Source organism: Oryctolagus cuniculus, chromosome 2, assembly GCF_964237555.1.
Source record: "Oryctolagus cuniculus chromosome 2, mOryCun1.1, whole genome shotgun sequence".
Classification (NCBI taxonomy): Eukaryota; Metazoa; Chordata; class Mammalia; order Lagomorpha; family Leporidae; genus Oryctolagus; species Oryctolagus cuniculus.
This window is the reverse complement of record NC_091433.1, coordinates 61,440,768-61,468,485: the sequence shown is the minus strand read 5'-3', so window position 1 is coordinate 61,468,485 and position 27,718 is coordinate 61,440,768.

The window sequence follows — 27,718 nt, the reverse complement described above, 5'->3', positions numbered from 1 at the left end:
CACTTGATTTAGATTCTCATTGGAAATGAGAGATCATTTTCTATTTCATACCAGAAAAATTATTATCCTTCAATTATAAAACTATAATCTTTTATAGAAAGATTTTATTAGAAATATGTATTTTTAAATTTTATTTAAAAGACAGAGAGACACAGGGAGACAGTGATGGAGACAGACAGACACACACACGCAAACACGCACACACAAAGAAATCTTTCTGCTGCTTTATTCCCCAAATGCCTTCAACAGCTGGGCCTGGGCTAAGTCAAAGCCAGGAATATGGAACTCAGTCTGAGACTCCACGTGTGAATCAGGGATCCAACCAAGTGAGTTATCACCTGCTGACACCCAGGATATGTATAGCAGAAAGATGGAACTGGAAGTGGAGTTGATATGGGTGACCCAAGTGGTGTCTTAGCCACTGTGCCAAATACCTGTCAGAACCATAGCATTGCTTTAAACTAAATGAAGTCTATCTTTACTAAAAGATGAAATAGAAAAGCAATATGTATTTAGCAGGAAAATGATTCTACTCAAAGTTTAGGAATGGATGCTAATGCTAATATCTGTGATTAGCATTAAATTTCTAAACAAATACACTTGCTATTTTTTCACAAGATACTGAAATTTTGCTGTGAGCCTAATTAAGTGTTTGTGTTTACTGTATAGTCATGAGTGAGTTTGAAAAAGTCCTTATCATAATACCACAAACTGTCTAATGCAAGAGACATTCCATAAAAATGTAAACAAATACAAGCTGTCATAAGTACACTACAAATACTACTTATATATCATCCAAGTTCCTTCTGTACAAAATATCAATTAAAAATATTTGATGCATTTATATTTAATAAATTCTTGTATATTTATATCTGCTAGATGTTAATTCTAAACCTATAAAATTCCCTTTTCACAGACTTCTGACATGTTGAGGTGAGCAGTGTAGGTAGAATGAAATATTTTCTTGGTGGAAGGGCAAAAAATAATTGTAAATTACCAATCAAAAAAAAAAAAAACCTGTATTTTCAATTTAATGCTTCTCATTCTCCAGATACAGAGTTTTAAATATAAAGGAAAGATCAGGATAGACAATTAGATTTGTTAATTTAAGTTAAAGGAAATTATATAATTATGAGCAAATAAATAACATATTCCTTGAAAAAGAAAACTGTTCCTTTGTTCACTTCAATGTGAGAAATATGAAAACAAAATTGAAGCATAATAGTATATAATGTTTTCAATATTTTATTAATGTAGATGCTTACATTTAACTTTGTACATATCATAAAATTCAAATATTGAGTAAAAATGAATAAACTTTATTCATAAAATAAAGCAATTATTAGAAAATGTGGTGCATTGTATTGATTTTAACAATGTGATTTTCATCATGCAATCCACATTTTGTTTCATATATTGAAAAAAATCAGTATCTGTGTATCAACTCTATGTCTAAAGAGTACAGTGGATATTCCAAAGATTTCTTCTGAAACATTTTTGTTTCTGAGAAAATTCCATTAATTGCTAAGGTATGGGTAGAAAAATGCATTAAGTTCTCATGCATCTCTGTAGTTTATGATGTTTGAAGAAAGAAGTACAAGGTTATGAATCATATTTAATTTGAGATCATTATGCTCCTGTGAGAAATGTTGAACAAAATTGAATGTAGACAACTTATCACAAAGGAAAGTAAATTATTTTTCCTTCTCCCCTGTTTTTGATAATATAGCATTTAACAAAAATAACTCTCAAAAATAACATATATCAAGATAAAAAATCAGCATTATCTTGTTTTAAATTTGATTTACTGCTTTTTAAGAAAGTAATCTGATTTTGAGGTAGCAATTTTTAGTGGTAAGTACTAAGAAATAATATTATTAACATGGTAAATATTTAATTCTAATGTAATTTATATAAGCAATATTGTATTTCCTTATATAATTCTTTTTAGTTAGAATATGTTTATCAAAACATTATACCAATAAAAATTTAGTTTGCTTTTGACTTTTTAAATTTGGATAACTATAGTAATCTTTTCTTCCTTACATGTAACATCATTGTTTTGAAGATTGATTTGGTTTCATGAAATGAAAATGTCCACCACTGGACAAAAATACATCTGATTAAATTCCACCAAATATGACCACATGACTATATCTGATGAAAACATTTTGGATGATAGGATGATAAGTTGATTTGCTTTGATGTTTACTGTTGGGACAATCACATATATAATGAGAATTATCAAATTTGTGTGTGTTTATGTGTGTAGAGAAAGAAGGAGGTTGTTATTATAAAAGGAAGGTGGCGATACTTTTGGGGCATTCCATTATGATAAAACTAAAGACAATTTCCCATGAGGCACACTGGAATTTCATTTGATTCAAAGACCCTAATTTACAAGAATTTCTCTTGATTAGACAGAAGGTAATACTCATGTGGGAACAGGTGTATCTTAAAATGGAAGTGTCATGGAAAAGCGATATGTAAATCATAATTACATGTTTTCTTTATCTTGGATGGTTTCATAATCTCAAAGAGTCTGTAAGATTGCATTTGAAATTTAAACTGACAAATGAACTGATTTATCATAGTCTTTAGTGTAAGACCTCAGACTGAAAACATGTTATTATTGAAAGAGTTTTGAGAAAGGAGGTTGACACTCAGTCAAGGTCTCAGTGGTTTGGCAGCAAGTGTTGCTATGTTTTGGGATCTAGAATTTCCAATGTGTTCACCTGCACCTGGACCTCCTTCCCCAGGAACCTATCCCAAGCAAATCTAGACATCAGGTCAGTAATGATTCAATCAGCATCTTTAGGGGAAATGATCAAAGTGACCCAGCTTTGTAGAGGAGTAATTTAATTAATTATCATAATTACTAGGCCGTATTCTACCATGTATTTGGAGTGAATTTATATCCATCCAATCCTCCTGTTAGAAAACGTAGTCTGCTACAGTATGTATCTCCCCTTTTGAGAGGGAATAATATGGGAAAAAACTGCTCCATTGACCATCAGGGAAACAAGTGGGATTGTCATTATTGGTAATTCCACAACCTAAGCTTCCTTTTGTAATGCTATCACTGTTTTTTTTTCTTTCATTTTCTTCAGAAACAATGCCATCCAGACCTAAACAACCATGTCATAGGAAGGAATACTAAATATGTAAGAGAATTTTTAGATAACAATTCTAAAAACACTTAAGGCTAACACAAGAAGACCATTGAAGTCACATGTACTTTCCAGAAATAAAACCTTTGTATCTTTTTCTTCAAAACTGGATTTATGACACCCCAAATAGAATTAAGAGTTTTTGAGACCAGCAAGGTATGGAGCATGTGCTTAAGATTGGAAATCAATTTTAAAAAAAAGATTTATTAATTTATTTAAAAGACAGAGTTACTGAGAGAGGGGTAGGGACAAAGAGAGAGGTCTTCCATCTGCTGGTTCACTCCCCAAACAGCCACAATGATGGGACTGGGTCAGGAAAAGCCAGAAAGCAGGAATTACTTCTGGGCCTCTCATGTGAGTACAGGAGCACAAGGATTTGATCCAACTTCTGCTGGTTTCCCAGGCACATTAGCAGGAAGCTGGATTGGAAGTGGAGCAACTGGGACTCGAACTAACGCCCATATGGGATGCCCATACTACAGATCATGGCTTTAACTTGCTGTGGCACAACACCAGCCCCCCATAAATCCATTCTTGACTAAGGCTGGCATTGAAGGGGTGGGTAGTGAGATAACTAATTAAAGAACATGGGAATAGAGCCTAAGTGAAAATTGGAATCCTCACTGTAAAACTAAATGCCCAATGTGTAAACAGATCTTCCCTGAAGAAATAAATATATGTGTTGTAGGTAGTTTCTTATATCATTGTCCACATGCTATTTTAGGTATAACACATTTGAATTATAATATTTAAAAGCACTATTATATTTAAAAAAGTTCCATTATGAATTATGCTCTCTTATTATGTGTAATAAGAATAGAATGAATGAGGTTTGAAACTCCTGTCTTAGGCTGCAGTTTGTAAAGGGTGCTACATGTCTATTTTGTTTCATTTATAACAATTTTGACTGAAACACTGATGCTTTGTCATATCTATATGAGATCTTCTGCTGTATTTTTATAAGAGGCAAAACTAATTTTTTAATAAATATGCAATACAGTCTTTGGAATAAGAATTATAATTGTTTAACCACATAGTCAATTTAGAAATATTTATTTTAAGTAATACATAATTCATTGTGCATTTCTTTTTATTGTTAAAATTATGTGAAAAACGTTTGTGTGAATATGAATAAAGCTGCTGTAAACATTCATATAGAATGTTTTTGTGAACATAAGCCTCTGTTTCCAGGATAAATACCCACAAATGGGACTTCTTGGTCACAATCTAGGAAGAATCCAAAGTTCTTTCAACAGAGGAATGGAGACAAAACTGTGACACATCCTCACAATGGAGTCCTACTTCACAATAACAGGAAGTGAACTATTGATGCAATGGTAACTTGAATAAATCAAAACGCATTAATGCTGAGTAAATAACTCAATCTAAAAATGTAGCATACTCTAAGATTTCCTTTATCTCGTGTGCTTTAAAAGACAATACTACAGTTAAAAAGAACAGGTAAATTGTTGCTAGAAGTTAAGGATGTATCAGAGTGACAGACAAAGGAGTAATTGGTGGGATAATGGGACTTTCACTGTAGCCTGGTTTGGTGGTCATTACATGGATTAATATAATTATTAAAGTTTATAAAATTATCCAACAACAAATATCAATATTGATGTATGTAACACTCCAAAAATGAGTGGAACAACAAAATTTAATGTGAACCCGGTCAAAAGATCAAAGATATTTTTCTCAGATCTAGAAAAAATGATCTAAAAATTCATATAGAAATTGAGACTCTGAATAAAGCAATCTTAAATAATAAAAACAAAGCTGGATACATCACAAAACAAGATTTCCAGATATATTACAGGGCAGTTATAATACAAAAGCAGACAGGTGGACTAATGGAACAGAATAGATACCCCAGAAATTAATTCATGCATCTACAACCAACTAATATTTGACAAATGAAGTAAAATCATTCATAAGACAAAGCACAGTCTTTTCAACAAATGATGTTGAAAAAATTGAGTTTTAAAATGCAGAAACATGAATCAAGATGCCTAATTCACACCTTGTACAAAAATCAACTTACAGTGAATCAAGATCTAAATCTAAGACCTGAAATCATTTAATTACCAGTTGGAAACATAGAAGAAATGCTGGCTGGCACCACGGTTCAATAGGCTAATCCTTCACCTCGCGGCGCCAGCACACCGGGTTCTAGTCCCGGTCGGGGCGCCGGATTCTGTCCCGGTTGCCCCTCTTCCAGGCCAGCTCTCTGCTGTGGCCAGGGAGTGCAGTGGAGGATGGTCCAAGTGCTTGGGCCCTGCACCCCATGGGAGACCAGGAGAAGAACCTGGCTCCTGGCTTTGGATCAGCGCGGTGCGCCGGCCGCAGCGCGCCGTCTGCGGCGGCCATTAGAGGGTGAACCAATGGCAAAAGGAAGACCTTTCTCTCTGTCTCTCTCTCTCACTGTCTAGTCTGCCTGTCAAAAAATAAATAAATAAAAAAAAAAAGAAGAAATGCTAAAAGACGTTGGCCTGTGTGATCTCTTTGTGTGAGACCCTCAGCTGTCGGGCTGGAAGAGTCACGGTGTCTCCTGACAAGAAACGCTGGAGACAGGCCTGATGAGCATGTCCATTTATTAGCAATTAGGCATGGATTTTTATAGGAAAAGAGGGGAAGAAAAAACCTGGAGTAGTAACAGCAATTCTATAGGGCAGAAGGGGTAGCGTGCCAAAAGACCCCTAACCAATCGACTTATAGGTCATGTAGGCCCCTTAGCTCCTTTGTGCAACCAGCCCACATCTGGAATGTGGGAGTTGCTTATCGGATCTCCATTTATCAATCATAAAGGCACAGCCACAAGGCTTCTGAGGGGGGATGGGGGAAATGGGCCTGGAGCTCCTGCTGCCTTCCAGCAGCCAGGATGTGGGGTCCCTCCCAACTTCCCTCATGGCCAGGGCAGGCAGTCCCAAGGGATCACCCACGGCCTGGGTAAAGATACTAGAAACACACACGATAAAAGCCAAAATAGACAAATCATATTACATCAAGCTAAGAAGCTTCTGTACAAGAGAGGAAGCACTTAAAATGAAGAAGCGACCAATAGGATGGGAAAAAATATTTTCAAGCTGTACATGTGATGAAAGAATAATATCCAGCCTATATAAGGAACTCAAGAAACTTAACAATGATAAAACAAACAATCCAGCTAAGAAGTGGGTTAAGGACATGAACAGATATTTATTTTTATTTTTATTTTTATTTATTTATTTTGACAGGCAGAGTGGACAGCGAGAGAGAGAGAGACAGAGAGAAAGGTCTTCCTTTTTCCGTTGGTTCACCCCCCAATGGCTGCTGCAGTCGGCGTGCTGCCGCCGGCATACCGTGCTGATCTGTAGCAAGGAGCCAGGTGCCAGGTACTTCCTCTTGGTCTCCCTTGTGGGTGCAGGGCCCAAACAGTTGGGCCATCCTCCACTGCACTCCCGGGCCACAGCAGAGAGCTGGACAGGAAGAGGAGCAACCGGGATAGAATCCGGCGCCCCGACCAGGACTAGAACTCAGTGTGCCGGTGCTGCAGGTGGAGGATTAGCCTAGTGAGCCGCGGCACCGGACACAGATATTTCTTAAAGCTGAAATATAAACGGCCAACAGTCACATGAAAAAAGGTTCAGGATCACTAGCCATCAGGGAAATGCAAATAAATACCATAATGAGGTTTCACCTCACCCCACTTAGAATGGCTATCATCCAAAAAAAAAAAAAAATAGTAAATGCTGATTAGGATGTTTAGAAAAAATTATCCTAATACATTGTTGGTGGGAATGTGAACTAGCAAGACCATTATGAACAATATGGATATTCCTCAATAATCTGAAAATTGATTTATTACTTGATCAAGCCTTCCCACTCCTGAAAATATACCTTAAGGAACTGAAACCAGCATATTAAGAGTTCTCTGTACCCCCTCGTTTATAGCAGCTCAATTCACAATATCTAAGATGTTGAATCAACCCAGACGTCCATTAACTGATGACTATATAAACAAATGTGGTATATATACTACTCAGCCATAAAAATGAATGAAATCTTGTCTTTTGCAATATAATGAGTACAACTGGAAACCATTATGCTTAATGAAATAAACCAGTCCCAAAAAGACAAATATCATATAATAAAATGTAATTAAAATGTATAAAATGATTTCTTGTTAGGTTCACAAGTAGAACTAATCTTGTTCCTTAAATTTTGAAAATATCATTTAAAAATAAGTAATTGAATGGCTTTCCAACATAAAAATGTTCATTTTTATAGTTTTAAAGTCCCTTTTTGTATTAAAATTTTAAAGCAAATATTTTCAAGAGAATACCCAGTTGTTTTAGTCAGGGCTTTCCAAACAGTCCCATAGGAAAATAAGATTCCTCTTTGTTTCCTCCTGTCTTTCACTCTCCTACTCAGATATGGAGAATCTTATTGGTTGATGATGATGTAAACATTTCTTATAACGTATTGCTTCTCATTATTAAAGAGGCTCAGAAACCCTGTGATCTATTGTCTGTGGGTAGTAGACTCAGGGAAGCCAGTCATATAGCTTGAATGCTTGAGAACTAGACATAATTTGGTAAAGTTTCCAATCTGAATTTAATAACCTTAGTAACTGCAGCACCAAGGTCTGAAGAGCTGAAGGCAGAGGTCCTCAATCAAGCAATCAGGCAGAGGGAGAGTAAATCCAAATTTCTTCAATTTTGTTATTCTATCCAGGCATTCCAAGGATGGTTGATAGTTGACAATATTTCATTTATAACAGTACGTCTCAATGAAGAATACCAGAATTTCTCATCTTGATTTTAAGGTGAGAGAATAAGGGGTAATGGTGATAGCTGCCATTTCCTTCCATGACTGACACATGCAATGCATTAACTTCTCCATTCTTAATTAAGCAGTACTGCATCTATGTCAGGTACTTCCAGAATCAAGGGTGATCATTGTCTTTGTGCTATTCCAGGGCTTGCAACACTTCAGGCTCTGTCATATCCCACTGTTTCCCACATTCTAGATCATGGTATGGAATTGGGAATGAGCCAAGGCTTACAGGAATGAGCTATGGGGCTGAAGCATATGCTTCATTCAGCTTATCAATTCAAAGGTTATCTCTACCAGAAACTGTTTTGTAAAACCCAGAAGTTAATTAGAACACTGGACATCAAGTTGACTCTTAACATATCTTGTATCAACTTATAACTGTCAAAATGAACCAAGACTCTCCTGTCTTTGTGCTTTCCATGCTTAGCTGATTGGATTTTGCACTACTCTGTTATTGTCCAACAGCAGTGAACCTGAGTGTTTTGTTTGCCAAGAAGAGCCTTCTTTATAATACTTTTTATCTTATTTTAAAAATTTCATTTTATATACTCTCTTAATATTAAGAATGATAGCTCTCTGCTATAATTATTCACATAATTGGTATCTGCATCTGGACTGATATGTGCTAGGACCTCTGTTCATTACAAAACCCAGGGAAGGTCAAGGCTCTTATATAAAACAGCACAAAATTTGCATATGACTATGCAATCCTACCATATATTTTGAATCATGTCTTGGTTATGTATGATACCTAATACAATGTAAATGATATGTAAATTGTTGCTTATTGTATTGTTAGAGATAACGAGAAGAAAAATCGATCTGTACATGTTCAGTACAGATGCAATTTTTACAAGTATTTTTGATTTACTATTAGTTGAATATATGATTGTTAAATCTACAACTAGAGATTAGACTCTGTGGCATGTTTAAATGTTTAGGCCATCAAGTCAGGATAATTCTATGTGAGATGACGCATAATCATGTCAAAAAATCATCACAATTGTCCTTAGAGACATTCCATGACTGATTATAGCAGAAAGCTGTCATTCATGAGATTAAGAAGAAATTACATAAAATGAAATTTTATGTATACAAATGCAGACTGCGTTCTTCCAGGGTTTACAGTATTGTGGGCTGTCATTTTCCATTGCTTCCCATGTACCAGACATTGGTACAGATTGGGAATGAACTAAGGTCTACAGATCTGAGCTATAATGTGGTTAGTTAGAATGGGTCTTAGCATGAGGGGGGATTAAAAATTGCAGAAAAATGACAAGCCCAAATGATTGTGAATGGGTCAATCTCTGCCCAAGCCAGTTCTTTTTACTCAATGTCCTTGTGTTAAAGAAAATTGATTAAAAGTTAAATTCAAATTGTCTATAAATGATCAGAAGAATATGGTCCCAGAAAAGATTGATATGATTTCAAGAATAATTTTTCTCCATTTTTAAGGAAAATAATGTTTAAACACTTAAGTTTAAATAAAAAAATAAATGGAAGAAATAATATGCAAATATATAGAAGAAGAGTAGGAAGAGGAAGAAGACAGAGATGAAAGAAGAGAAGGAAGTAGAAAAAAAGTAACAGGAAGAAAGGGAAGAAGAAGGATGTGGAAGAACTAGAAGAGGTACAGATGGAGGATGGATAAAATGTGCAAAATGAAGTTAAAAATTTGAATCAAAAGAGAAAGCCTGATTGGGGAGACAGATTTGTGGTTTATATCACAGATATAGAGAATTTAAATCAATAAAGTACCACCGAATATTTGTTTAGATATGAACTAATAAAAGAAAACAGTGTATAGAAATAGATTGCAGAGTTGTGAAAGCAAAATGAGGACCAGTCTTATACTACTATAGATTGAATGGACAATTTCAAGGGAAAGAACAATATACGTAGTATATGTAATATAAAATGCATAGGTGGAATAAATGACTGATATGATCACATTGAAATTAATGAATAAGTATAGCTTTACAATGGACATTAGAAGTGATGTGACATATTGGTTTGGCAGAAAAGCCACTCCAAATTTGCTGGATAGGGATAGCTTCAAATATTTATCCTCAGTTTCTCTAAGAGTTAACAAGACATCAATATGAAAAATCAATGGCAACTGGGAATAACTGCAATCTATCATTGACCTTGAGGCCCAATACTTTTAAAATACTGACACATAGGGAAAAAGACAAACTAATTTACGCATCTCATACAAAAAGCCACACATTACAGCTGGCCTACATGTATAATTTAGGAATACAAATTGATGCAATGAAACCATATAACAAAGGAAAGCAAGGAATAATGAGAATGGTATTTAGACTTGAGAAGTGAGGCACAGATATGGAATGGTGAGGGTGTTTTATGATTAGATATAGTTTATTCTGAAGAGATTACTTTGAACGCTATATTTGTGCTTAATGAATACTTATGGCTATCACTACTATCATTATTTTATCTATTAATTAAGGCGTAACATAAACAAGAAAGTGCACTGAAATCTTAAACTTGAAAACATTTTACAGATATACTCTCACATGTAAACACCTTTCATATCAATATAAAGAACATTTCTAGCCTGAAAGTGTTATATCTCTCTGCTCTGTTAGGCAGAAAAAGTTATATGGCTAATTCCAACCCAGCCTTAAATAAGATCTAGCATCTGCAATCATGGTTTAGATTGTATACACATTGGACTTGACTCTCTTGAAAGTAGCCCTTCTAGAATTTTGATTGGTTTATCTTTGGTCCCTACACTGGATTCAGTTTGGTCCTGTGGGATTTAGAGCCCCACTCTGTAGTATCCATTCACATAAACCTTCAAAATCTGGCAAATGTCTTTTGTGAATAACCAGTGGTGTGTTTGACAAAGATTTCTCCATTCAGTGAGATGTTCTGTTTAGCATCCCTTACTCTAGGCAGGTTTCATATGGCTCTCTGGCCTAGATTAGTTTATCCTTGGAAATTATTTTTCTCTTCAGCTCTGAAAGTTCTTCTCCATGGATATTTTGAGCTTCCTATTATGATTCACTCTCATGTCTGCAGGTTAAAAATAGAGCAGATATCCTTCACTCTATTTCTGTGACTCCTTTGGTTTCCTAACTCTCACTGTCTGCCCCAGCACACTCATAAAAAGTTTCTCTAGTTTATTTTTCCCCCTGCTGATTCCATCTGCTTAGGCTACCGGTTCTCAATAGGGTGTGACTGGTACATCCTCTTCTCCTCTTCCTCATGTCCATGTCTGTGAATGTCTCGTGATTTTTAAAAAGATTTTATTTATTTATTTATTTGAAAAGGAGAGAGAGGAGAGAGAGAGAGAGAGAGAGAGAGAGAATCTTCTATCCGTTGTTTCACTTTCCAAACATCTGGTCCGATATGAAGCCAGGAGCCAGGACTTCCTGGATCCCCTACATAGGTGCAGGGCCCAAGTACTTGGTCCATATTCTGCTGCCCTCCCAGGCATGCTAGCAGGGAGCTAGATCTGAAGTAGGGTAGCAATAAGCCAAACTGGCAGCCATATGTGATGCTGGGACCACAGGTGGTGGCTTCACCCGCTATGCCAGGGTGCTAGCCTGGTCTCCTGATTTTAGAACCTTTTGTGTACTTTGAATCATGCACTTGGAGAAAGTCCTTCAAAAAGGAATATGGAGAGTGATAAACTATACATTCTAATAAGTCTATCTGAGCTGAAACACTTGATTCTTCTACTATTCTCATTGGAACTGGTTTGAGTAATGATTCTTTTGAGTTTTATCAGTGACATATTAAATGGTCTTGCATTAAGAACTTCGCTTATATTATTTTATTATATTTATATTATATTATGGGTTAATATATTTATCAAAATTGTGTTTATATTTACATTATTTTATTTGATCACTCTGCTGTTTCACTTGCATTTATTTTTATAAGCTGCCTCCACATATGGAAATTTGTTCCTACTTCAAGTAGAAAATTGAATAGAAAATAATAGCACAAATTATCACAAAGAAAACCTGACAACATCTGGAAATGTAATTATGTTTTAAAATATTGAATTGAGTAGACATTTGTATAACTTTCAAAACTTAAAACAGGCAATTTTCTATACTTGCTGTTTTTATTGATTATATATAAACACCACTCCAAATTAGACTGGAAAGATTTTTATCCTGATAATCAATAAAGCATTTGATCAAATTATCATTCAACTTTTCTGTACTGTGGGCATTTTTAAAATTATTTTTAAGCTTGGAGAATTGATAATATGATAAACACTCAAATAGTGGGATGCAGCACCTCTAAGTAAATATAGGCTTATTGTCTGAGTCTTAGGCATATGGCATCATGCTTTCTGCTCCAACTTCTCCCCAGCTCATTTGGGTCGAGGAGTTAAGGTGTCTCCAGGACATTCTTCACATAACTCTCTGTTCCACATTGCTGTACTCCACTTTTTCCTCATTCTTTAAGAGTATAGTAGCATCTTCCCCTCAGGGAACTTCCTAAAGCATCCAATTTTCATGCAATGCTTGAACCATTTCCATAAATGGAGGGGATGCAGCTCTTCCTGGCTCAGTTCAACAGGAAGAGGTACATACTATATTTCTGTCAAGGTGTGGAATGAGATCTAAAATTACAAATGCCACATAAATGTTAGGAGAATTCTTGAGACATTCAAGTATACCTACCTGCAATTGATTTGAAATTGACTAGATACTGTGAAATTGCATGAAATATATTGATAGATGTGTTGTTAGAAAAACTGCATACATTTTGTGGTCTCCACTGCCATTGAGATAAAGACGTGAGTTAGTTTGATTTTGTGCCCTGGCATTTGTATCCCCAAAGATTCTAATTGTTCTTCCAGCACTTTGTTTAATTTCTGTAGGGTTTGCTATTCTGCATATCATCTGTCTTCCTGAGCCTCTGTCAGTGATCTATGAGGCAACTGATTGTTCCTGTCAGCTTACCTTAAAGATTCAATGAAAATGAACACCTCTGAAACTGCACTCAAGCAACACTGGCTGCTAATGTGTTCATTTTCACGCCCCTCTTTGGCTACACTCTATTACTTTCATCTTATGTGCTGTTTTATAATGTGACCTTAGTCATAAAAAAATCCTACTTGAATTTCAAGTGGTAGTTAAGAGAAAGCAATGTTGTGAAGAAGGAGAAAAAAGGGAAAATGGGTTTTATTTTAAGGCATTGCTTGTGATACACAAGAGTGTTAATCACAGCCGGAATGAGACTTGCAAATCTCAACAACGTTATACATCAGTACTCCTGAGTTTTTGGTGAGGAAAATGTGTATTTTATTGTTCTTCTTTGTTGTATGAAATATGAGTTTATTTATTTTTACTTAGTTTCTAGGAGGGTTGATTTGATATTATAGTGTTTTACATGAAATGAGCACATGATATTAAGAATATTACCACCTTCAAATAAGGGTGTATATAAGAACATATGTTCAAAATGTTCCAATTGACTTCCTAAATTTTTTGAAGGACTTTCTACCAATTAGTGTGTGCATTAAAATTTGAAAATTTTCTCTTACTTGTGTTCATTTTGTATTAAATGTATACTCAGATAACATTTGCTTCAAAAGTTTATAAAGCTAAGATGGTTGCAAAGTAATTTTTAAGGAGTAATTTATTTCTTTAGTCTTTGCATTTTCCACTTCAACTTTCTACAAATTATAGTTTCTTTTAGGCTCCATTGCTCTCCATTGCTTTGGGAATTAATTTTGGCACAATGCAATTGTAGTTCAAATCAAGGTCTGACCTCTGCAATGGACTGAATATTTGTGCCTTCCCAAATTCATATGTTGAAGTTCTACCCCTTAAACAGATGATTTTTAATGGGCCTTTTGGGAGCTTATTAAGGTTATAATAGGTTATGGAGGTGGGATCCTTATGATGGAATCAGTGTCCTTATTAAAACAGGAGACAAGGACTCCTCTCTCTCACTCTCTGTCTCTATAAACACACACACACACACACACATGTGCACATGGACACACACATACACACCCCAAGGAAAGTAATGTGAGGACATAACCAGAAAAAAGCCTTTAGCAAAAATGCTACTATGCAGGCATCCTCATGTCAGTCTTCCAGCCTCCAGAACTATGAAAATGAATGCTTACTGATTAACCACTCAGGCTATAATATTCTGTTATATCATGCCAAGATGACTAGGATCATCTGTATTTTGTAAAAGTCGAATTCCAATGAAATGATGAAGCTAGTAGGGTCTAAGAAAGGCAGAGGAAAATCTTTAAGGTCCAGTAAGGAAAGAAACAAGCTAGATTACCAGAGCTGGGGGAAAGAAAATTCTTTCTGGTTCTGCCTCTACTTCCTTGTTGAGATGGAAAAAGGCTAGACGTTCTACGGAAATGGAGGTAAAGCGTGCCTAAGGGGAAAGGTATACCCAGCCTAATCTAGGAGCCCTGTATTCCAGGACAGCTTTAAAAGATTTGTTGGGGTCATGCTACCAACCAAAGAGCAGAACTGCATAAGGACATTTCAGAATTGTCGTGGAGATAAAATAACTTTGATTTCCAATCAAGTGGATTTAAACATATTAATGAAATGCAGTACAGTCATGCCCTACATAATGACAGTTTCGTAAGTGTTGGACCACATACAAAATAGTGACACCACAAGATTATTATTGTACTGACAACTTTTTATCACCTTGTACTCTTGTAACTGCTATACACAGCATCATAGTTCAAGTCATTACTCATCAGTTTGTGGTGATAATGATATAAAAAACTTTGATACCGCCATAAATTAGAATATATAAAATATAGCAAATACAATTTAATATAATGCATAATACTTGATCAGGATAATAAAATAACTCTGCCACTAGTTTATGCAATTATTGCATGTTTCATCATTATTTTAGAGAACCTTCTACTTATAAAAAATTGTTATGCTAAATAGACAGAAATCCTACATCTTTTGTTCACATCCAGTGATTTATCCCTACTGCTTAAATTTGTAAAACGTACACTATGATGTTCACACAAGTATGAAATTTCTTAATACCTCATATAACCAAAGTTAGGTGACATCTGACTGTATCTCTTGTTTGTAAATTTTGGCACCCTTGCTTATTAGTGTTTATAAAAATATTGGGAACTATAAAATAATGGAAAAGAAAATTATTTATGTTCATATATATTTATATACTATTTTTTTCCTTAAAAACATATCACTTAACATAACCTAAGGCTCAAAAGAGTTTTAGATATTCTAAAAATACAATTAAATAAAATCATACAATTCTAGTTAATTTTGTGACTTTTAACTAACCCTTGATTTCAATATAAATACAAGTAAAGATGAGCAACCTTTTTTTTTCTAAAAGAAATAGTGTGGCTAATGTCATAAAAATGTCCTTGAGATAAGACTAAAATAAAGTTAAGATGAGAGCTTATCTACTTTCCCTTATACACCTATCATATCTTTCCTGAAATGGGACAATATTAGCTCAGCAGATATTATCCTGTTGTCATTTTCCACTAGAGATTTGCATACCTGACTTTAGATACAATACAATATATGAAAGCTGGATAGGATATAAAAAAGCAATATATAAAGTTGTTGGTTAGCAATTCATCTACTTCCCAATCTATAAATTAATGCGTAAGTGGCACACATACAAATTGTAATTACTCAGCAGCATAAATAAAGTAAGTTCTGCTCCTGTCTCCAGGCTTTTCTATTATTTTTCCTCTATTGATTCTGTTTGGAGGTGCAGGGCACATTTTATTGCTGTATCTTTAGGTGACATTCCTCATTTCTTTCATTTTACATGATCCAGCAGTTTTACTAAAATATTCTTCCTTTCCTTTATTCAGTCTTTATGAGCTTAATCCAAAATCTAATGGAATTAGATGCGGTACAACTTTAGAGCAAAGACACGACTGTGGTCTGACTTGGAAAAGCAACTTCAAACTTAGCAACCTGGTGACTGACACGCACATGTTGTTATCAGCTTGAACACAAGCCTGAAGTCTACCAGAAGTGTCAGTTCAATCCTTGACTTTAAATCCAAAAGGGTGAGGGAATGGACAAGTCAATTCATATGGACGAGTAATGTTAAGAAGCAGTTACTAGCAGAGTCGATCTTATGTATTCTTAGAAATAACTCAGAAAAGTATAGTAGCTCAATCTAATGTCAATTTTACTTTTGTTTGGCATTTATATGATTCCATACATCAATAAACAGTCATTATAAAATGTGTTGGCATGAAATTCATTACAGTAATATAACATACATTGAAAATAGTAGAAATTTTATAGTGATTCTGTAATTCTTCATGAAATGATCATTTTACTTTAGTTTTGTTATTATTAAGATGTTATTGGGGCAAAGTAACTAGGAATGCCAAAATTCTATATTGCAATCTCCTTTTTGGGTGTTTCAATCTATGATAGATAGATGGACACAGGGCAATAAAAACAGATATCAAAAAAGAGATTCATTACAGTGACTACAAAACCTTTTATTCCAGTTAAGGAAAGCTTTGTCTAAGTGAGAGTAAAACTCTATTCAGGGTTGCATCCTGGAAAAATATTTGAATGAGCAAAAAGGAAGGAGGGAGGCAAGATGGAGTGGAGTTTTCATTCTATCACCTGTATAGAGTAAAAGAAAGGGAAAAAAAACAAATAGCAACAGCAAAGCAACTGTTACATTAAGAACCTAGATGCTACCAAGGTCGGAATCAGAACCAAATACAGCAAGATGGTGCACTGGGGCTATGTGTTAAGCTAAATAGTGTTCCCAAGAGAAAAAAGTAAGTTGTCTCCATAAGCCAAGTGAGGAGAACTGGGCCTCTCCTTTCCTTATATTTAATAGCTAGATATTATATATTTGAGATGCAGAGTGAGTGGAGAGTGATAGATGATAGATACATACATACATAAGTAGATAAATAGATAGATAGAAAGTTTCTGTTTGCTGGTTAACTCCCCAAATGCCTACAACAGCCACACCTGGGCAAGGCAGAAGCCAGTGGCCAGAAACTCCAACCATGTCTCCCACCTAGGTTGCTTTTCTAAAATTTAAACTCCCAAAGTTTAATGTAAGGCAAGTGTTTTGTAAATTAAGAGCAACAAAGAAGATATTATAAATATCTAATTAAATTAAGAACATGCTGTACTATGCAAAATGTAATGGATAGTAGCCACAAATATTCCCCATATCTAATCATAAATAATAATGTAATTTTTAGAATGAGAATTATCAATGTCAGATGGATTATAAAATTTATTTTTTCCCCATAATGTTAGCAAAACACAAAAGTAAAGTGAATCAAGATTAGGGAAATGAGAAAGTAGAGGAAATATAGAAGTGAAAATTCTTCCATCACAGAAAACTGTAAGAAACATACAAACGATTATTATATGAACTTAGAGTCAGGTTGAGCATCAACTGACTCATGTAAGAAATGGGTGACACTCCAAGGCATGCATTAAAGAATGTGTGGAAATATTCAGTCTCTTTCTGCCTTGTGTATATCCTTTCCTATAATCCACGAGAATCCATCATCACTTCTGTCTGTAGACTTCCCGTGGAGATGGTAAAATACATTAAATATGACTTCTGCTTTTCCAATTTTATAAAACAGAGTTAGTTTTGTGGTACAGTAGGCTCAGCGGCCACTTGAGATGCTGACATTCCATTTCACCGTGCCTGGAATCCAGTCCTGCTTCTTACAATCCAGCTTCATGATAATGTACACTCTGGGATGCCGTACATGATGACCCAAGTACTAGGGACTCTGCCAACCTAGGTGGGAGACATGGTTGGAGTTCCTGGCTCCTGGCTTCTACCTTGCCCAGGTGTGCTGTTGTAGGCATTTGGGGAGTGAAGCAACAAACAAACTTTCCATCTATCCATCTATCTATTTATCTACCTATGTATCTATCTATCTGTCTATCTATTTATCTATCATCTGTCACTCTCCACTCACTCTGCATCTCAAATATATAAAAACAAAATAAATAAATTTAAAAAAGAATGCAAGTTGATATACACACCCTAGGTAGATCTAAGACAAACTTTGTACTGTAGAATCAAAATCAAAATGAATGAGTGTGGCTAAAAGCTAATTGCAAATCTCTTGCTTCTGTACATATTAGCTTTGCTCGCTAATGGCTAAGGGTGTATCTTATGAAACTATGTGGGCAAAATTCCCAGGAACTAGGATGACAGAACTAGTGTTAAAGGAACAGTGTTCTTCACTGTTATCTTACAACCATATCTTGGATCTGTTACTGGGTTTGTTATTGTCAACTGTTATCTTACAATCATATTCTGATTTTCTTTTTATTGTTCACTGCATACCAGGGGTCCAGTTTGAAATTGTGAGCCATAATAGACAAAATACTATAAAAAGCTGTGCAACACCCAGTGGGGAGCCCACGCTCTGGTAAGGAGTATCGGTCTCGACTGGTTGCTGGTCCTGATCGGTTGCCTTGTCTCTTATTTGTCTCTCATTTGCTTCTCATTTTCAATAAAATTCACGTGTGACTGTCACTGGCTTTTGTAATACTCTATTTTAGCTGATGAATGGATGCAACAGTACCTGGAAGTTTTATGTAACTAAAGTCAATTCTAGATCATGAAATATCTTAATTGTGGATTTTTAATTAATTTTTATTATCACATACTTAGAAGCCCCAAAATCATAAATTTAAGTCAGAAATCTGAAAGGGATCTCACAGGCTAAAATGAGTATATTAGTAGGACTCTATTCCTTGTAGTGGCTCTTCAGAAAAAAATATTTCCTCACTTTTTCTACTTTTTAGAAGCCATTTCCATTCTTTGCATCTCCCTTCCACCACCTTCAGAGCTGGTAAAAGTGGTCCTCCTTCTCCTCACACTATACTCACTCTTGTTCTGTTTATGCAGCCTCCCTCTTTTGCTGGTGTGGACTTTTATGAATACATTAAACCTACTTAGATAACCCAGGATCTTTTCATCTCATAATGAACTCATTGTCATTTTTATAAGGATCATTTATTTATTTGAAAGTCAGAGAAAGAGTGTTTGTGGGTGTGGGTGTGGGTGAGAGAGAGAAAGAGAGAGAGAGAGAGAGAGAGAGAGAGAAAGCTGTCTCCCATACTCTGGTTCATTGGTTCATTCCCCAGATAGCAACAGCCTGGACTGGTCCAGGCCAGAATCAGGAGCTCAGAACTCTATCAATGTCTTCCAGGTCTTCTACACTATGGCAAGAGCACAGGCACTTGGGAAATCATCTTCTGCCTTCCTGGGCACATTAAAAGGAAGCTGGAGCAGAAGTAGAGCAGCTGGGCCTGAATCTGGACGCCAGTGTCCCAGGTGGCTCATTTCACTGTGGTAAGACACTGGCTCCTCATTGTCATTCTTAACTCCATCTGTATCCATGCTTCTCTTTCTCTATGTAAACTAAAATATTCACATGTTGAAGGGATTTGGAAGTGAGCCACTTTAGGGGGCCTTGTCCATTCAAATGTTAGCAGAGAACTATCACACTCAATCAAATATGCAAGTCATAACAATATTGTTTATCCCAGTGAGAAATTATCACTCAGAAGACAAAAATGTTGTATAAAAAAGGATGTACAGAGTATAGATGATGCCAAGTGTGGAACAAGAGAGAAAAGTCAAATGTAGTTCAAAATAGGAATTGTAAAGAATACCTCTAAGGAAGTATCTGGTGTGAAAAACCATTAGACGCTGTATAATAAGTGACCTAGGTAATCACTTGGGAGTGTGTTGAAAATGCTGGATCTCAGGAACCACTCCAAACTTGCTGAACAAGAATTTGCATATTAATAATAAATCAAGGTGACCTGGGGCTCATTAACAGCTGAGAAATGCTGGCAGGATAACAATGTTGCTCTCCACAGTGCATTGTTTAAAATCACAGGCCCTGGATTGAAAGATACCTAATTTCAAATTCCATTTTTGTCACCTATGAGGAATTTCTTAGATTCCCCAAGCCTCAGTCACCTCACATGTAAAATATGCTGATTAATTACCTACTTAAATGGATAGTTGAAAAAAATTAAATATAACAATCCACTTGAACCTTTACAACATCAAATAAGTGTTAGTGACTTTTACAGTTACTTTTTCTTTAGTCATGATGTAATTGAAAGTGAATTAACACGGAAATTATATTTTTGGATTCCTCTTTAGACTGCTTTTAAGCTTTGGGATATCTGGCAAATTGAATATGCAATCAGAGCCTCTGTTTTCCTAACTATTCAAATGAGATATTAATGCTTATGTGAGAATTGTTTAACTAGGAACATAGAGAAATATTATTTACATTGATAATGTAAAGTTATTTAATTACTTAAAGTGTACAGAAAACTATAATAATATAGAAACCAGCTATTTTTACCACCCTTTGTCCTAATAGTATGTACTCTATTCTAACTTGTTTCAGATCAGAGATTCACTCCATCTGTAGTTGGATCTTATGACATATTAATGGAAGTTTAAGTTAACAAAACTACAGTATTTATTCAAACCATGTCTACATTTTCTACAAATCAAAGATAAATACACACATGACCAAGGCCCACTGAAAGCCAATTTAGTGCATTTTCAACCCATAGAGTCCAGACATCTGGCTCACAGTTTTCATAATCCTCAATGGATAGAATGACTTAGTGCAGATAATGATATAAACAATTTATGTATTTTCATACATGAGAGGAGATGACCTTCATAACTTACTTGTAGCTTCATTTCTTATTACTTATGAGTCATTCAATAAATGATAGAAATAAATTATATTGTTCAACTGCCCTTTGTTATATATCCCCACTGTAAATGGATATTTTTCATTGCCCTGACATATTTGCAACAATAATGTGTTTTCAGGCTATAAATATTGATAGAGCAAAGATGTGTGTGTTTGCACTTTGAATATTTGATAAGTTTTGCAAACACCTATGGAATGAACATTAGCAGTTCTAGGAAGTTTTACTTATCCCTCAAAGGACAGTTCGTGTTGCAGGAGTTTAAAAAATCCTTCATTAAATGAACTGTTTCCACTACTGAACAATTATTTAATTTTAGCTTATTTTTAACTAAGGTTGAACTTCCTGCTGAATATTAATCATTATGCAAAAACCAATAGATATTCCATGTTATACAATTCCATTGAGTGAATAAAATGTTTTAAATTAAATTTAGCATTATAGAATATTTTTTTATTTCAAGTGATCTTATTGTATGTATTTATTCAAAACATAAGGTATATGTGTTGTCTAAATATAAAATGATTTGGTCATGTGATGTGTGCAAGCAATAAGCACATTGGAGCAACAGAGGAAAGAAGCAGGAGTATCTTTCATGTTATAATAGCTGTTAACTATTTTTAAATACATAGCTTCCAATTTCTTTTTATTTTAAAAAATTAAATGACGTAAACATCTGTCTCACTTAAATGACCCCCAAGCGGAACTTATTTTATACAAAAATAAACAACAACATAAAAACAGATACACATTTTTCCCGATTCTATAATTACTGAGACATTGCCCCCTGAATATCCCCAGCGAAACGATGTTAATAATGCATGTGTCCTAGTGCTGGTGTGGGGATTAGCAAGAACTACAATGACGTCTGTGTTAAGAGTAGTGTTTGGTGCACTGCAAGCATGCTTCTACTCATTTTTCTCTACAAACCGCCTATGATAGAGTCCCATGAAATTATGTGCAGTTTTCAGAGTATGGCATGCCACTTTCCTAAGGATGACTTTTCCCCCCGCATCCAGAGCAAATTCCTCCCTGATTCTAGGTCCACTGCTACTTCAGTTTTTCTTGGAACTTTTTGGGCTTAAATACCAGAAAAGTGCAAGAAACAAAGTGGCTTCAGAGAAAGCTTGAATCCAGGAGTCTCCAAAGAATCATCTCTTCCTCTTCTTTCCATCTCATTAGAGGTGGGCTTCTCACTGCAGACAGATTAAGACTACTATCCCACAGCTTTAGAGACCCTCGAGGACATAATGCCAGAAATAAAAACCACAATAACAATGATATTATCGTTAGAAGGCATGACACTTGTCAGTTTAGATTCAGCTTTAAGCAATAAGGAGAATAGTCTATAAGCAGTTAAACTGAGTTCACTTGAACTTGTCAACATGTACACTGAAGTATGTTTTCATAGGTAGAATAGGAGTCAAATGATGGAGAAACAGTTGAATATTGTGCTGTAGAAGAAACACACACATATCGTGAAAAAAGAAACACGTGACACAGGGTTTACTGGGGGAAAACTGTAGAAGCAGAAGTGTGGCAAAGTAAAATTACCTGAGGGAACCCCCCCCCCCCCAATTTTCATGTAAATCTTTGCTCAAGCTGGGCCTGAAACTTTGGTACTAGATAGCCAGTAGAGAGACGTCCTACCCCAGAACTCCCTATGTGGAAGTGGGTGGTGCAGAGAGATTTTTGTATGACTGTGTAACCATAGAAGCACCACATTCCAGGAGGCTAGAGTGTTTGGTGATGGAGCATTCATAGCCTAGGCTCTAACAGTTGACTGTATTTCCTACACTTAGTCTTAGCTGCTATCTCTAATAAACCTCTAAAAGAGGGGATGAGGAGAAGAGAGACGAGCTTTGGCACAGTGGTTCAGCCACTGCTGGGATGCCAACATGTCAGAATAATTTTTTTTTAGAGTCTTGGCTCTACTCACATTTTCAGCTTCATGTTAATGCATATCCTAGGTGATAGGAGGTGATGACCCAAGTACTTGGTCCTTGCTTCCCATGTAGGAGACCTGGAATGAGTTCCAGGGTCCTAGCTACAGCCTCCATCCAGCACCGAGAATTTGGGGACTGATCAGCAAATGGAAGCTTTCTCGTTCTCTCTGTGTGCCTGCCTCTCAAATAAATACACAAAGACTAATTAAAGGAATGGGGGGGAGAAGTGAGCTTCCAGAGTTTCTCTGATCCTTTCATTTATCCACAAGTTCAGGGCGAGTTTGAGTTCTTTTCACACAAACGCTTCTCAAAACATCAGCTATTAACAAATCTCAAGCATTATCCACATAGTTATAGTTGGTCCAAAAGTAAAAAATTGTGCTTGATAGACTATGTCACTTGACTGTTTTCATAGTTGTTCATTGAAGGCGGTGTCAGCTTCTGTTTGGACACACTTGTATTTTTCAATGCATGCAATCATATCATCCTTCAAGTCTGTTTTAGCACCAGTTGCTTCGAAACCATCACAATCATGCCAACTTTGATGAGCTTTCTTCTAGACATTGTATATCAATTTCATGATGTTCTACTGACAGTATGGTTTATGTATCATACCCTACAACACATCCGATTTAACTGTGGTTCTCAAAAACTAAAAGGTTCTGTTTCCCCTGCAGCCATTTGCATCTGATTAATATAGTCTTTGTAAAATCCATTGCAATGGTGATACAAGTGCAAGGCTGAAAAAGAAAACTTTTAAAATGCCAGCACAGTATGTCACATATTTACAATTCTTTGATATCGTCGCCATCTTATCATTCTAACCTTTTTATCATCCCTAGATAGAGACAAGTATACCTTTTGCTTTGAACTCTGCTTTGGTTGCCCTAAACAACAGATTTTATAATGAACTGCCTTGATTACTTTTGATGTGACTTGTAATTGTGTACTTCAGTTTTAGAAACAGCTCTGTCATGTCATGTTTGTACCTCTGACAAAATGACCCACTTTTCAAAATGCTTTCAAATCTATAGTTGAGTTAATGACCTAAATCCCTGTGTTGATGGGTTCAGTGCACTTGACATCGTTTTCATAGGACTATGGCACTGTGGTAGCTGGACATTATTCATAGCTGCTTACCTATACGAGGACCTTGACTGAAGCATTTTTGCAAATGAGAATAAGATCTGAACTGCAGAATCCAGTCCTCTCCTAGACTGTATTCATGAAAGTCTAACTGATAATTTTACTGTAGACTCAAACTTAGCATATTGATTTAGTTTAGAAGCAAATATTTTTTATAAATTAAAATGTTTCCAAATTATTTAAGTATGCTTAGATTGTATGATATGTGAGCATGTGTGCAAAGCTACAGATTCTATCACTGTAATGTCATAAAGATCCTTAGCACACAGAATTACAATGAATGTTGTGGTTCAGGGATTAAAATCTCTTTAAATACTCATTCACATGACAGACTGGAACAATTAGTGTTGGTAACAATGGTGCATGGATGACAAGAGCGTCTCACACATTTCCACTGAGAGTCATCTTCCTTTATAATCATCCTAATGAAAAAATCACAGTGGTTGAAGGGAACTGCTATTGATATAACATTAAAAAAAAAGAGAAATGCACACTAAAAAACATCATTAAAGTCACATTAAGGAACTGATTAAAATTGACCAGAAAGGGAATAATCATGTAACTGTCATTACTACCCTTTTCTTACAGTGTTGAGTCCAGGTGTTACAGAAATTTCACGTCAATGGGGGCTTGTGTTACTATATCATTGAAGAATATTGTGCAGAGAACAAAATGACAGATCTAATGATTCCATTTATTCTAGTCTGTCAGCTCAGGTTTAATCCATACCATGGAATTTATTCTCCATATTGTTTCCAATCATGTATATATAGAAAGTAACATAAAGGGATTGAATAAAAAAGGAATCATTTAATTGTTGGCTCTATTAACTTAAAAATTCACTTAGGAACTAGCTGCACTTAGCACGTACAAAGACACATTTTCAAATGGTTTCTTTTCCTGTCCCACTAATTTTTTATAAAAAATGACAAATAAAGAAATTTATGTCCTAACTGCCCATAAAAAGGCAGGCATGGGGGATTTAACTGAAGTTCATGTCTAGAGAAACAGAATGTTAACGATTACAGGGGGTGGAATTGGTTTCTTGTGCATCAACATGCCGTGCCAGCAGATGTAGGGACGATATAAGTGTGGATGTGGGACAAGAGGATTCAAGCCAGCAAAGGCTGATGATGTTGCAAGGAGAAAACACGTTGCCAGCTAGGCTCATTTAGCACCACTTTGCTCTGATGCTTGACTAACCGGCTCAGTATTGAGCTGCCATTCTTGGCAGGTAACAAATCAAATCAGCTCATCTGCAAGTAAAATAGTCTCCATGAATTACCCAATCTGATGGTGTTCTTGCAAAGTTTATTATTATACTATATGTAAAAGCCACTACTGATTGCTAAAATATGAAAGTGATAATTCTATTGAATTCAAGGTTCGGATAGAGGGAAACATAGGGATAAGTTATTCCAAGTTAATAAGCCACAGAGTATTTGACATAAATACAATGGCCATACTTTGCATGTATGCGATTGCTGAATAAAATACTTGAAATATTTATCAAATCTACCAAGTCTGCTTTGAATGCAGGCAAAGGGCCTTGGTGTATCACTTTGATATTTGCTGTCTCTTCTTTCATCAAAATTGGACAACCTTCAGGACATCCCTGTGTTCCTCAAGTTCTTTAAAAAGAGATAAGTAAAGATATTCATGCTAAATGTGCCTTCTTAACTCCTCTTTGACATCTTCGTTAATTAGTACACAATTTCCTTTTGTATAAATCTTGAATTTCATCTTCATTTGACATAATTGAGTGGTTTATAATCTTGGAATGAGCAAACAATGTCAGCACATATCAAATAAGAAGATTCATGTTATAGAAAATTGGAAAATGCCTGGATTTAGTAATAGTTTCAGAAATCAAAATACTTGCCTGCCTTTCAAAAGGATATAATTCCTATTTGATGTCTGAGTGCTTCAGTGTTTCTTTACAAACAATATTGTTGAATTTACCCAGATATTAGTATGTTGGTAATCACTAGTTTGATCATTAGTTTGAAACCATCAGGAATTTTAGAATGTTTCTTTAAAATATTTGATGGCAGTCCTGTTAATTTTAATGTTTCTGCCTCCTAGGGTTGGCCTAACAAAATATCACACAGAGTGAGTTCAAATGACAGCAATTTATTGTCTCACATTTCTGGAGGCAGTGTGTCCAAAATCAGGTGTAGACAAAAACATATTCTCTCGGAAGCTTTGGGGGAAACTACTTCATTCTCCTCTCTGGTTTCCGGCAGCCCCGGGCATTCTACATTACCACTACCTCACCTCTCTCTTCACTTAGCCCTCGGTCCTCTGTCCTTGTCTTCACAGAGTGCTCTCCTCTTTTTGTGGTTTTGTGTCCAAACTTCCCTCTTCTTATAAGGACAGCAGTCACATTGGATTAGGACCCAACCTAATGACCTCATCCTAAACTGGCTGACATCTGTAAAGACTGTTTTCAAATAAGGTCATACTCACAACTTCCAGGATTCTAGGACTTCAGCATATCTCTTCAGGGGAAAGAGCTCTATTCATAACAGTGATTATTTATTTTAGGTATTGATATGTCCTAATTGTTGCCAAACTCACTTTCTCATGTAGGAAACAACAGAACAAATGTGGGAAAATACATTGTAAACATATAAAAGCAAAAGTTTCACTTATGAGCTAAAGGCAATTATCATTCTATATTGAAAGTATTAAGGTTAAGATAATATGAATTGTTTGTAGTAAATATCTATAAAACCTAAACTTTACTCATCACTTTGATAATTATGATTCTCTTAAAACAAGGTTTCTATTTAAAAATATTTGTTAACTGTTTAAATCTAATACAATATTATTGGTACTATTATTAATTTGTGTTTCAATACTTCAAAATAAATAGTCTTACTTTTTATATTTGTATGTAGTCATGTCTGAGAAATGTGACTCAGCTCTCTTCAGAATACACATAGGCAATAGGAGGGTGATAATATCTTGTTTTCAAATCTTGGCTGGATTCTCTTTCCTATGCTCTGCCAAATGAGGAGTTCTGAGGATCTCTCAGGAATGGCACTCATTAAGATGACCTGAATTGGTTAATAAGATAGTTGCTTTATTAAAGTGATAATGAATGGGATTTAAGAACATGGGCCCTTGAGTCAGTCCAACTGTCTTTCAGCTCTTCCACTAACTAGGCATGTGAACTCTGCCTAGTTTCTCAACCTCTACGCATTTTAGTTCTATACACTGATAAAAAATACTACCTTATTACTAGCAGTTGACAAAATAATTAAGAAATTTATTATGGTAAAACTCTTAATAATCTGTGACATATTTAATTATTATGTAAAAGTTAGCCAATTTACCTCTTCCTAGCTATATTGCTGCTATTTTTTATTACAAATGCACAATTATTAGAGGACAAAATTGTAGTAAAATAGACAAATTGGTTTAAAAATTTAATATGCTGCTCAGCCACTATATTTTCTTTATTTTTACCCATTCTCCTCTCTCCTTCTGTCTTTAATGCATGATTAAGCATGTGAGGTGGTAAGAATATTCTGGAATAGTGTCTTTTGACTATTTTGCTTCCATACTTGGCCCCACATAGAAATATGGATGCTTTTAAAATTTTCCCTGTAGCATTTTCCTGGGGCTATCCAGTATGTTCTAAGCCTCAGACTCTGACATTAAAAATTGTATAGTTCTGCACAGGTCTGTAGATGAATGTCATCGACAGCTCTTTTCACAATGCTTACCAATGGAGAGAACCTAAAATGCTTGTCACATGCTTCACATTGTTCTCGTCACTCTCTTCTCTGTATTTTCTACATTTTCTCAATGCTTCCATCCTCACTACATGATTAAATAAATAATACAGAAAAAAATACTTGAGAATAATGTCCTC